Below are 10,451 nucleotides of genomic sequence, written 5' to 3'. Positions count from 1 at the left end.
GACAATGTGGAATTGTGCTAGAGGCCACATCATGACTTTGATCTCTTCCTAATCAGTCACTTCATTTCTTTTCCTATTTCTATCTATGTTATAGTGATCATCCTCTGATATTAACAACAACTAAAAAGGATGTGAGTAATCCACCTTGTCCAAAGAACAACTCCTTACATTCAACCCTTTCAAACCGTCTTTTCTTACCATGGCTGTAAAAAAAATGCATTTGGAATCATCTCGAGATTTGTGTGCATGGAAGAAAAAAAATCAAACATGGAACATGCAAAGTGATGTGTTAAAATAGTTATTAGCTCTTCTCTTTTGAAAATCCATTTGGATATCAAAGGGAACAGATGCCAGAAACATTTGTAGTTAGATTCCGAACTACAATGAATGTACTGCCACATGAATATAGTCTATCTTATAGAGGGCATACATTCGAAAACAAAATGATATTCAATCCAAAATTAAGAAAACTCCTAGAAGCAGTGCTATAAGAAGATGATCATTAGCACTGTTGAACGTCTAAAAACATAAACCCTCTCAGCCACCTCAAATGATGCTAAGAAGACTTGTGAGAAAGCTATAAAATGTTACAGTAATATAAAACTCCAATCCCTAAATTGACAGCACGGTAAGGTAAATGTTTCCTGCTTCTAAATAATGTTGCCAAACTCTTCATTTCAAAATTTGAGGCTGGACTGAAATACAACAATCAAATGGAGAAATATGATATTTCCAGCTAGGACTAATTAGATTTCGCTATCATTTTAAATCTCACATTTGTACAACTTTTCTTTTATTCTATTCACAATCGTAATTTTATTTTACCCATAACTTAACATAATATAGATATTGCACTGATTAGTTTCTGTATTCAATTGTGTTAAGATTTTTACCATCAACGTTTTGGATCACACTACATGATCCATCATCAAGATGAAGAGCAAGAGATGCAAAACTTAATGGTAAAAATCTTAATACAATCAAATCCAGAAACAAATCATTGCAATACAATGAATTTTAAAAAATTGACCGACATCTTTTTTCTAATATGCTGACGAACAGGTTACAGCAAATAAAATTTAAATAGAAATTAGCACTCTAAACAACAACAAAAAAATTCAACCCAGACCCAGCCAGGCATATGCTACGACTTGAGTCACAAACCAATGAATCTGATAACAATATTAAATAATAACAATAAAACGCGATCCCTAACTTCAATTGTAGAAAGTGACACAAAAGATAAAACAGCAATTAGTAATTCTAAAATCAAAACCTATCCAAATCGACCCACGCCATAACACAAGAAAATTTACTCGCTGTAGCTAACAGAAAACTTTCAATAACTAAATAATTATAATCACCAGAAATGGAAGAAAGTGGTAGGATATTCATAAACAATAGAGCTTCTGAAAAGAATAGATTAAAGTAAAATACAAGGAGGAAAACCTAGAACTCCCTGTCTTCCACTCATGCCTGACGGTGTTTTTTTCTTCATGTCCTGTGCCAAACAGAAAGTGAAAGCAGCAATGCAGCTAACCTTACACAGAGCAAGAGCAAGAGCAATAGCATTACATGAATTCTCAATTGTAGGTGTTGTTGTTGGGGCAAATTAAGACTTGATTTTGGCAAATTCAAGATTCTTCTTTCCATCGAGCTTTCCACAAAACGCGTGCTGTATTTACTCTGCTTGAATAAATCTTCTATATTTACAGGGATGCTTCTCATCTACGAGTTCAGCAGCAGGACCCACTTCTGTTTCCCTACCTGGACCATAGAACATCGCAATAGAGATCCGATCTCTGTCCAGGTTTGTGACTGCCCTGTGCTCAACGCTCTTGTATATTCCATTGCTAATTACCTAATTCAAAATACAAAAGCAAAAATTACATTTGATATCAATCCGGCGGCATATACATTATTCCCACGTATGGTGATCAAGAATGAATTGAATAGCTTTTTTGTTTTATACATGAAATCTTAAATCAAGCCAATAATTCACAATTTTGATTAAATCCCATAATTACACACTCATAGAAGCATTCTTTGAATCAAGTTGACCAAGATTGATAGTTGGTACAAATTGTTGTTCCTAATGACTCTTAAAATTCATCTTCATTACCTCAAGCATGTCACCAATGTTAATAACCAGAGCACCGGGGATGGGTTGAACAGAAGTCCATTCACCATCTTTACAAATCTGTAGCCCCACTATCTCATCATCCTGCAACAAAACAGTCAAAGAAGATCCATCTGAATGAGGGCTTATGCCTAAAACCAGATCCGGTTTTGGGCAGGGTGGGTAGTAATTCAATCTCATTCTCTGTCTCATTTTTCCGCACATGTTTAGAAAATAGTCTGGTTTTAGTCCAAGATTTTCAGATAAAAGGCAAATAATTTCATTGCCAAGTCTTTGAATTCGAAGAGCATATTCTTCCACAGTTTCTCTGCAACAAACGGGCAGCATGATTTGATCAAAAATGGAAATGATGAAAATCAGATGGACAGGAACAGGGCTAATACACCAAGCAATTAGTTTGAAATGGAATGTAAAAACTTAATGACGTAGATGTGCTTTTCATACCTACAGCCATCAGCGACCTAGGACAGGGGAAGAGGCAAAAATCGATTTTACAGAATATTTTTATCAATATGAATTAACAAAGATTTGGGTACCTAAAATCCGCTGGCTTTGTTGGCCAGAAGTCCATTTTTCTATCCTCTGGGGGCAGAGTAGTCAAGGACATCATATCCGCCCAGTCTAGTACTTGTTCATCAGAGATTATAAAAGCCTGGCCATAGCCTTCAAACTCTTGTATTTTGTATTTGAGTTTTTCTTGCAGGGGCAGTTCAATGAAATCCCTTACAATTCTCTTCATTCTGTCTGTCAGGGAAAGAGGAATTCCATGATTCACAGCCTGTAATAGAGATATACATATCATATTAGCTAAGCATGCAAGTTAGAAGAGTAAAAACAATATGGAACCTGATCCCTATTCTACAACATAATTTATAGTCAATTTTGAAGGTACCCACTTGAAAAAATCCCCATTCTTGACATGCCATGCCAAGCTTTTCTAATTCCTTTTGCCTGTAGAGATCTGATTGTCCCAAAAACATGCCCATATCAATAATGGGAACGTCCAATTGATGAGGTGGAATGGCATTTGGGCGCTCTTTCTCTGATCTGATATACCTTTGGGGGAGGCTGTGAAGGTTCTGAGATGCCAATTCCTGAACAACAGGAATTGAAAATCTTTTTGAAGTACCATCAGAGGGATCAAATACCGTAGCTGAATTAAACATGATAGTTTTTCAATCTAAACAAACCACCTTACGAGTTCTAACCTCTCGCTCAGAATTCTGAAGCTCCATCAGATGGATTAAATACCAAGGCTGAATCAAACATTATAGTTCTTTTAATCTAAACAAACATTCTTGAGTTCTGACACTGCACTCTTAGAAATTGTATACAGTGGTGTGGGTAGAAACTCGCTGTCAACGTACACTGTAGAATTGTCCATATTCAACACTAGATGTTCATTATAATGTATTTAAGTTTCTTGATGGTAAAATAATATTAAACTTTCATGTACATTGGTCCTACATTTCCTCTAAAACATTATAAAATCTCTTTGTTGATTATTATTATCATTTCTGTGAATATTCATTTTCATGTAGGTTATACCTACCATCTTATTTATCAATATGATACGACATTGTTTCTTTCTTTCCTTTATTCTAATTGAAATAGTAAAAACATTCTATATTTCTTATGATACTGTTTTTAAAATTAAATATCAAAGGAAAATAATACAGATTTAACCTAATATTTGCAGGTAAAAATATTTTGTTTATTATTGTATGTATTATATTATATATTTATTATTGTTTTTTATAAATATTTATTTAGAGTGGTTAATTTTTAGTAAAAGTGACAATGGGTGGAATTTGAATCTTGATGGTAAGTACAATAATGGTACAACTTAATCGTAGTATACTCAAAATTTAATATTTAAATTTATCATTTATATTTTAAATTAAGCTAAGATATCATTTATGTATATGCATATATATGTACATACAGATATCAATTGAAAATGCATAGTTAAATGTTAGGAATAATTTAATTATCTGGATGTACCAAACTGGATGTCCTAGCTGTGATAATTGCCTTGACCTCTACAAACTTTTGAAGTTTTTTGAGGATTGGAGTCATGACAATTGATTTGGCATAGTACAACTCTAACTTGTAACACTATAATATCTAATTGCTTGCCAAGAATAAATGTCATTGTATTGAACGTTAGAAGCCTCATTGGGAACCATAGCTAATGCTCCCATGATATGATGTGAACTTCAAAAATCCTTTTGGGCTATAGTTTACAGCCTCATAACTAAAGATCATAGTTTTAACTGAAGAAAGTTACAAATGAGAAAACTTTTCATGCAACAACGTCTACATCAGTGAGAGTGTTTCAATGTTGCACCATAATATGAAGCCCATCGTACAGGGTGAAAAAGTAGTAACTCATCAAGTTACCCAATTCTGACCAAACATCTACTGTCTGTAAAAAGTTAAAAACAAACCATCATCCCAAGTATCATTACCCAGCTGCAAGCCAATAACAACATTTACTGACCCTTCTCCATTAAGAACAATCGCCATACATGATCTCATATTAATATCCATAAAATTGGACATCAAATGGAGGTGCAATTCTTTTGCTGCCAATGGATTGTTTGAATGTTAACCTCTATTAAATCCTAATGCTAAGCATGATGCATCATCATGTACTAAAGATGCCATATCATGAGAATAAGGAGATAAGTTACTGCTGTCATACTTGGAATGGTCTGATTTATCTCCATGTCTCTCAAGGATAATTTCGTCATAAAGGTGATATTGTACTCACTTGGTTGCCACAACTTTTGAATTGTCATTTTTTTAGCCTTCAGTACAATTTGTTTACCTCCACGAGAAAACTCAAGCTCCATGTTGTTGAAATCTTAAATGTGTCTTCCAAAGGACTTCAACCATGGTATTTCTGATACTACTTCGATTCAACCAAAGCACTCCACATAATTCTCAGCATCAAATGTATAATTATCTAATGCCCACCCTTCGTATTTTCCTTGTGCAAATAATTTTGGATTCATCCACCAACATAATGCTGAATCCAGGAAAGTTCTCCACTTGTTGTCCTTCCTTGACTACAAAGTTCTCATCAATAAAGTTGTGTAGCATTGCTCTCCACTATACACATGACTTCTCGTCCTTCGACAAAGATGATTTTTGGAACCACCGGATAGGGATGCAAGGGCACCTTTCACCTCGTCATCATGCTCACTATCCTCAGCGCTGCCCACATCAGAATTCACCTCAATAAGATATGCCTTACCCTTACCAAGACAACTATGTCTCCAAGGTTCTTTGCAATGAAAACAAAGATTCCTTCTTCTTAACCCATGATTCTTTTGAATTTTCCTAACATAGGAGATGTGACTCTGGGCTGATTAGGAGCCTTCACGTCTGATGCATCATCTGATTTTTGATTCCTGAAGTTCTTCGTGTGCCTCAGAAGGTGTGACTTCAAGATCAAGAGTTAACCCAATGACATCATCCAATGTATTAGGCCTATGTGCCTTGACCAATCCTTTCAGTCTATCACTCAATCCTTCTAGAACTGTGACTCTTTTCTGTGGCATATCAGGAACTATTAAGAATATTTTTGAAACCTATTTATTTAAGTCTCCACATGTCTTACGTGCTTAAGTTGGGCCAATTTCCTGTAATTGACTTCTATACCTTTTCAGTTAAAGTAAGTAACCAACCTCTTAACAAATATTGAATACGAGTGTATCATTGCATGATCGTGGGAAACTAATCCATGGTTCCACTTCCATCAATCATATGCTAGACTTCTAGTTGCATGATAGAAAATTGTATTGCCTTCTCTTCTATAGGCCTGAGTGCCAAAAAAGTGTCAAATTAATGAACCCACGACCTTGCTGATATTCCTTCGGTTCCATTGGAAGTTGGTATAAAATATTTGTTCAAGGCATCTTTCTATTCAACTGGCAGGAAGCCTTGTCTAGCTTGCCCTCTACGCCTTCCGTCTTGCCTTTGCAGATGATTGCTAACTTTGTCCTTATGCTCGTTCATGAATTGATTTGAATTTATTGGTTACCTTACATCAGCTGGAAGTTGCATGTATTCATTTCGAGAAATCATAATCTTATATGTGATGTGGATCTCTTTTATGTCGACCTCAGGGATTAGTTATATTTCAACTGGATGAGGTAATAATTTGGAATGCAATGGTCGATCAGACATTGTATTCATTGTTCTCTTAGAGGCTGTCCTTTCTTGGTTACTATGCTTGGCTTCACTTCTGTTGTGTTGACTATTGGAAATCTCATTTGGTGCACTCCTGGAATTGTTGCATCATTTGCTAATGTAGTTTGCATCTTTAGTTATTGATGCTACTTCTGGTGCTGGGTAAGAACTGTCAGGAATTCGTTAAGTTGATTATTTTGCTCTCTTGGCAGGCTTCCATCTCTTCTTTCACCCATCTCTGCTTACATTGCGTTGATTTCAGCCTCTTCTTGTTGCCCTGACCTACTTCTTGGGTTATATATGTGTGATTCAAACCCTTTGGGATACAAAAAAACCGCTACAACTACAAATCCCACAGGCTGGCAGGGTTTATAGCTCTGATATCACTGAAATATTCTTTTCTAGACCCAGGAAATCGCAGATTCTTGGCGTATCTAGAGAGTTGCTTCTTGAGTAGATTGACAGATGTTCAGAATCTTCAAACCAATTGGAGTTAGTCCCAGATGTAATATGTCGAAGGACTCCCTTGGTCTAATTATTAAGAGAAGTAGTTGTTGTGGAAACTCAGAATGACTACATCCAGAATAGAAGAGATTGCTGATTTCAGACCTGCCCTACGTCTAGAGCATACTGATAACAGATTGCAGGCATGGGGTTACGTCCAAAGTCTGTTGGTAACAAGGTTGTTGTCTTGCTTGACCTCTTCAAAGTATAGAGAGCTTATAAGATGAATTGAATAACAATCTTGCATGAATGAATCCTTCTCTCACCCAAGTCAGTGGCCTTATAGGGGGAAATAATTCACTCAGGCTGGAAAAGCAGTGAACACATCACAAATCATCTAACTTGCTGCCCAAAGCAAATCATAAGAATGTTTTTATTTTCCAATCCTTAAAAATCACCAAGAACAAAACGCTTAGCATAACTATCTTCATTTCATCATGGGACCTACTTTTAAGACTAAGTGAATTCACTTCAGCACTATAACTTTTTTGCTAATAATTTAAAATATCACATTTGCCCTTTATTAATAAATACTTAGCCTATGAGGGGAGAGAGTTAGGCTAGTGTCTTTATTTAATTATTTATAGCTAAACAAGATGGGACATTACAGTTATGCTGGGGCTGTAAAAATTAAGTCATTATATTAGAAACATCAGAATTTCTACAATATATGTATATGAAAGCTAGATAAACATTAAATACTAGCTCTTTTTTGTGGCCACTCTCTGTCTTGATCAGTTAACGCACGCCAACATTGATTTGAAAAAAGTTATGAACTGATTTTGGCAAATTCAATATTCTTCCTCCCTTCGAGTTTTCCAGAAAAGATATGACGTATGTAGTCTGCTTGAATGAATCTTCTGTATTGACATGGATGCAACTCATCTGTGAGCTCAGGAGCAGGACCCACTTCTGTTTCCATGCTTGAACCCAAAAACATGGCAATGGAGATCCGATCTCTGTCCATGTTTGTGACCGCTCTGTGCTCAATGCTCTTTTATATTCCATTGCTTATTACCTAAAGAAAAACACAAAAACCAAACTTACATTTGATATCAATTGGTGTCTTAAAACATGTTTTCCAATTATTAAATCTAGGTAGTCGTAAAAAATGAAATGGGGAGATTTTTTGCTTTATACAGGAACCCTTAAATCCAGATAATCATTGACAACTTAAATCTAAAACCCGTAGAAACATTCTGTGAAACAAGTTAACAGAGTTTGATAATTCATACAGATTGTTTTTGCCGAAAGACTCTTGAAATTCATCTGAATTACCTCAAGCATGTCCCCAATATTGATAACCAGGGCACCAGGGATGGGTTGAATAGGAACCCATTCACCATCCTTGCAGATCTGTAGCCCTACTGTTTTATCATCTTGCAATAACACTGTCAAACCTGTTGCATCTGAATGAGGGCTTATGCCTAAAACCAGATCTGGTTTTGGGCAAGGCGGCTAGTAATTTAATCGCACTTTCTGTCTCATTTTGCCAAACATGTTAATGAAGGAGTCTGGTTTTAACCCCACATTTTCTGATAAGAGGCAAATAATTGTATTGCCAAGCTTTTGAGTTTCCAGAGAATATTGATCCATAGTTTCTCTGCGGTAATCAGATCGAAAATGAAAATGATAAAAATCAGATAGATAAGAACAGGGCTACTTTATCAAGCAATTATTTTGAAATGGGCCGACTTAAAATAATTGAAGAAGAAGAAGTAGATATGAATTTCGTGCCCACAGCCATCAAGACCTAGTACAGCAGAAGAGGAAACAAAATCTTTTAATGGGATCAATAAAATGACCAACATTGTCCGAGTTTAACTTTCATTATTCCAATGGAGTGGGCAAGTTGAGCATGAAACTAATGCTATTTCAAATTGTTTTTGGATTTATATATTCACAAATTTTTATTGTTATTATTCTGTCGGAGAGCAGGAGCCTGGTATCTTCTATAAGGATCAAAGATATCTGGTCTATCAAAATAACTTAAAACTCAATTTTGACTTCATCCTTTATGCATTGTACTAGGCAATATCCCTTTCAAAAGTATATTTCAATGAGGAATTAAAAACTAAAGATTAAAAACTAAAAAGTATATATTCTGCTGAAATTATTTGGAACACAATCTTAACTTCATCTATTGTATCATCTCTAACAGTCCGATGGTGGAGGCCCTTCTAGTCTTAGTAAGTATTTTCGCAGATAGATTGAGATAAAGGAAATTGTTTTGATATAAAAAAGAGAAAATTATTGGCTGGAAAATAAGATCCTTAACCACTAGATAGTCTTGAGATTTAATCTAGCAATCCTTCTACTGGTATTAGAATCAGATTTATCAAAAGTGGGGTAGCAAAGTGACCATAATCTCTTATATTGTATGAGTACTTGAGTTCTCTCTTCAATGTGTAGAGCAACCTGTAAAAGTATATTGTGCATAGCTAGTAACTAGGTAAATTACTCTTTTTCATACATAAACTAAATGTTATGATCTAATGATGAACTGGATCAACAAATGTTTGGTACCTAAAATCCACTGGCTTTGTTGGCCAAAAATCCATGTTTCTATTCTCTGGAGGTAGAGTTGTCAAGGACATCATATCCGCCCAATCCAGTACTTGGTCATCAGAGATTACAAAGGCCTGACCATAGCCTTTGAACTCTTGTATTTTGTATTTGAGTTTTTCTTGCAGGGGCAGTTGAATGAATTCCCTAAAAGTTCCCTTCATTTTTTCTGTCAGAGACACAGGAATTCTATGATTCACAGCCTGCCATAGTCATATAGACCATCTTAGCTAAGCAAGCACAGTAGGAAGATAAATATAGTACGAATCAAATTCCATTACAATTGTTAGTCTAAAACATAATTAATAATCAATTTTGATAATGCCCACCTGAAAAAATCCCCATTCCTGACATGCCATGCCAAGCTTGTTTAATTCCTTTTGCCTGTAGAGATCTGATTCTCCCAAAAACATGCCCATATCAATTACAGGAATGCTCAAATTATGAAGAGGAAAGGCTTTTGGGCGCTCTTCCTCTGATCTAATAAACCTTTCAGGAAGGCTTTGAAGATCCTGAGATGCCAATTCTTGAACAACAGGAATTGAAAACTGTTTTGAAGTTCCATTAGAGGGATTGAATACCAAGGCTGAATTAAACATTATAGTTTATATAAATCTAAACAAACACTCAGTTCTGAAATTGCACTCTCAGAAATTGTATCCAGTGCTGAAGGGAGAAGCTCATCCAAATGACAGTGAGAACGTGGTGGGAAGTCAACTTAGGCTCTGAATATTTAATTTCATCGAATTGTCTCCATATGCTTCAGCTACTTGTCTAGTTTATTTCAACTTATCCATAATAGTGTATCCTATCCAAGATTGTCCAAAATATGCCACATAAGACCCCTTTAAATACTACTTTTCGTGTAGGTCATACGATCCTTTATATGTGAATATGGTTATAATAGGGTGCACCGGAGGTATCTTAACTTTTTATAACATGATTTTGAAATATTAAATATTATATATTTATATATATAGTCCACTTTTACACAGTCTTAGCAATACAATTTCTGTAATTGCCAGGCATCAAATATATTAAA

The 10,451-nt window shown here is 35.3% G+C and overlaps 2 pseudogenes across 2 annotated transcripts; both read right to left on the bottom strand.

The window, feature by feature from the left end:
- Positions 1 to 1,326: 1,326 nt before the first annotated feature.
- LOC149558204 (protein LATERAL BRANCHING OXIDOREDUCTASE 1-like) lies at positions 1,327 to 7,577 on the bottom strand (annotated as a pseudogene). The gene is made up of 4 exons (XR_016364997.1): positions 3,037 to 7,577; positions 2,677 to 2,918; positions 2,123 to 2,447; positions 1,327 to 1,861 (listed from the first exon to the last, which is right to left on the bottom strand). The product of XR_016364997.1 is annotated as a protein LATERAL BRANCHING OXIDOREDUCTASE 1-like (transcript).
- A 36-nt stretch (positions 7,578 to 7,613) lies between these two features.
- On the bottom strand, positions 7,614 to 10,199 carry LOC149558203 (protein LATERAL BRANCHING OXIDOREDUCTASE 1-like; annotated as a pseudogene). The gene is made up of 4 exons (XR_016364998.1): positions 9,739 to 10,199; positions 9,371 to 9,612; positions 8,123 to 8,447; positions 7,614 to 7,862 (listed from the first exon to the last, which is right to left on the bottom strand). The product of XR_016364998.1 is annotated as a protein LATERAL BRANCHING OXIDOREDUCTASE 1-like (transcript).
- Between the last annotated feature and the right edge of the window lie 252 nt (positions 10,200 to 10,451).

This window comes from Cupressus sempervirens, chromosome 5 (genome assembly GCF_028749045.1).
Source record: "Cupressus sempervirens isolate cs-2001-9-10 chromosome 5, ASM2874904v1, whole genome shotgun sequence".
In the NCBI taxonomy this organism is placed as follows: Eukaryota; Viridiplantae; Streptophyta; class Pinopsida; order Cupressales; family Cupressaceae; genus Cupressus; species Cupressus sempervirens.
This window is presented reverse-complemented; position numbering and strand designations above follow the sequence as displayed.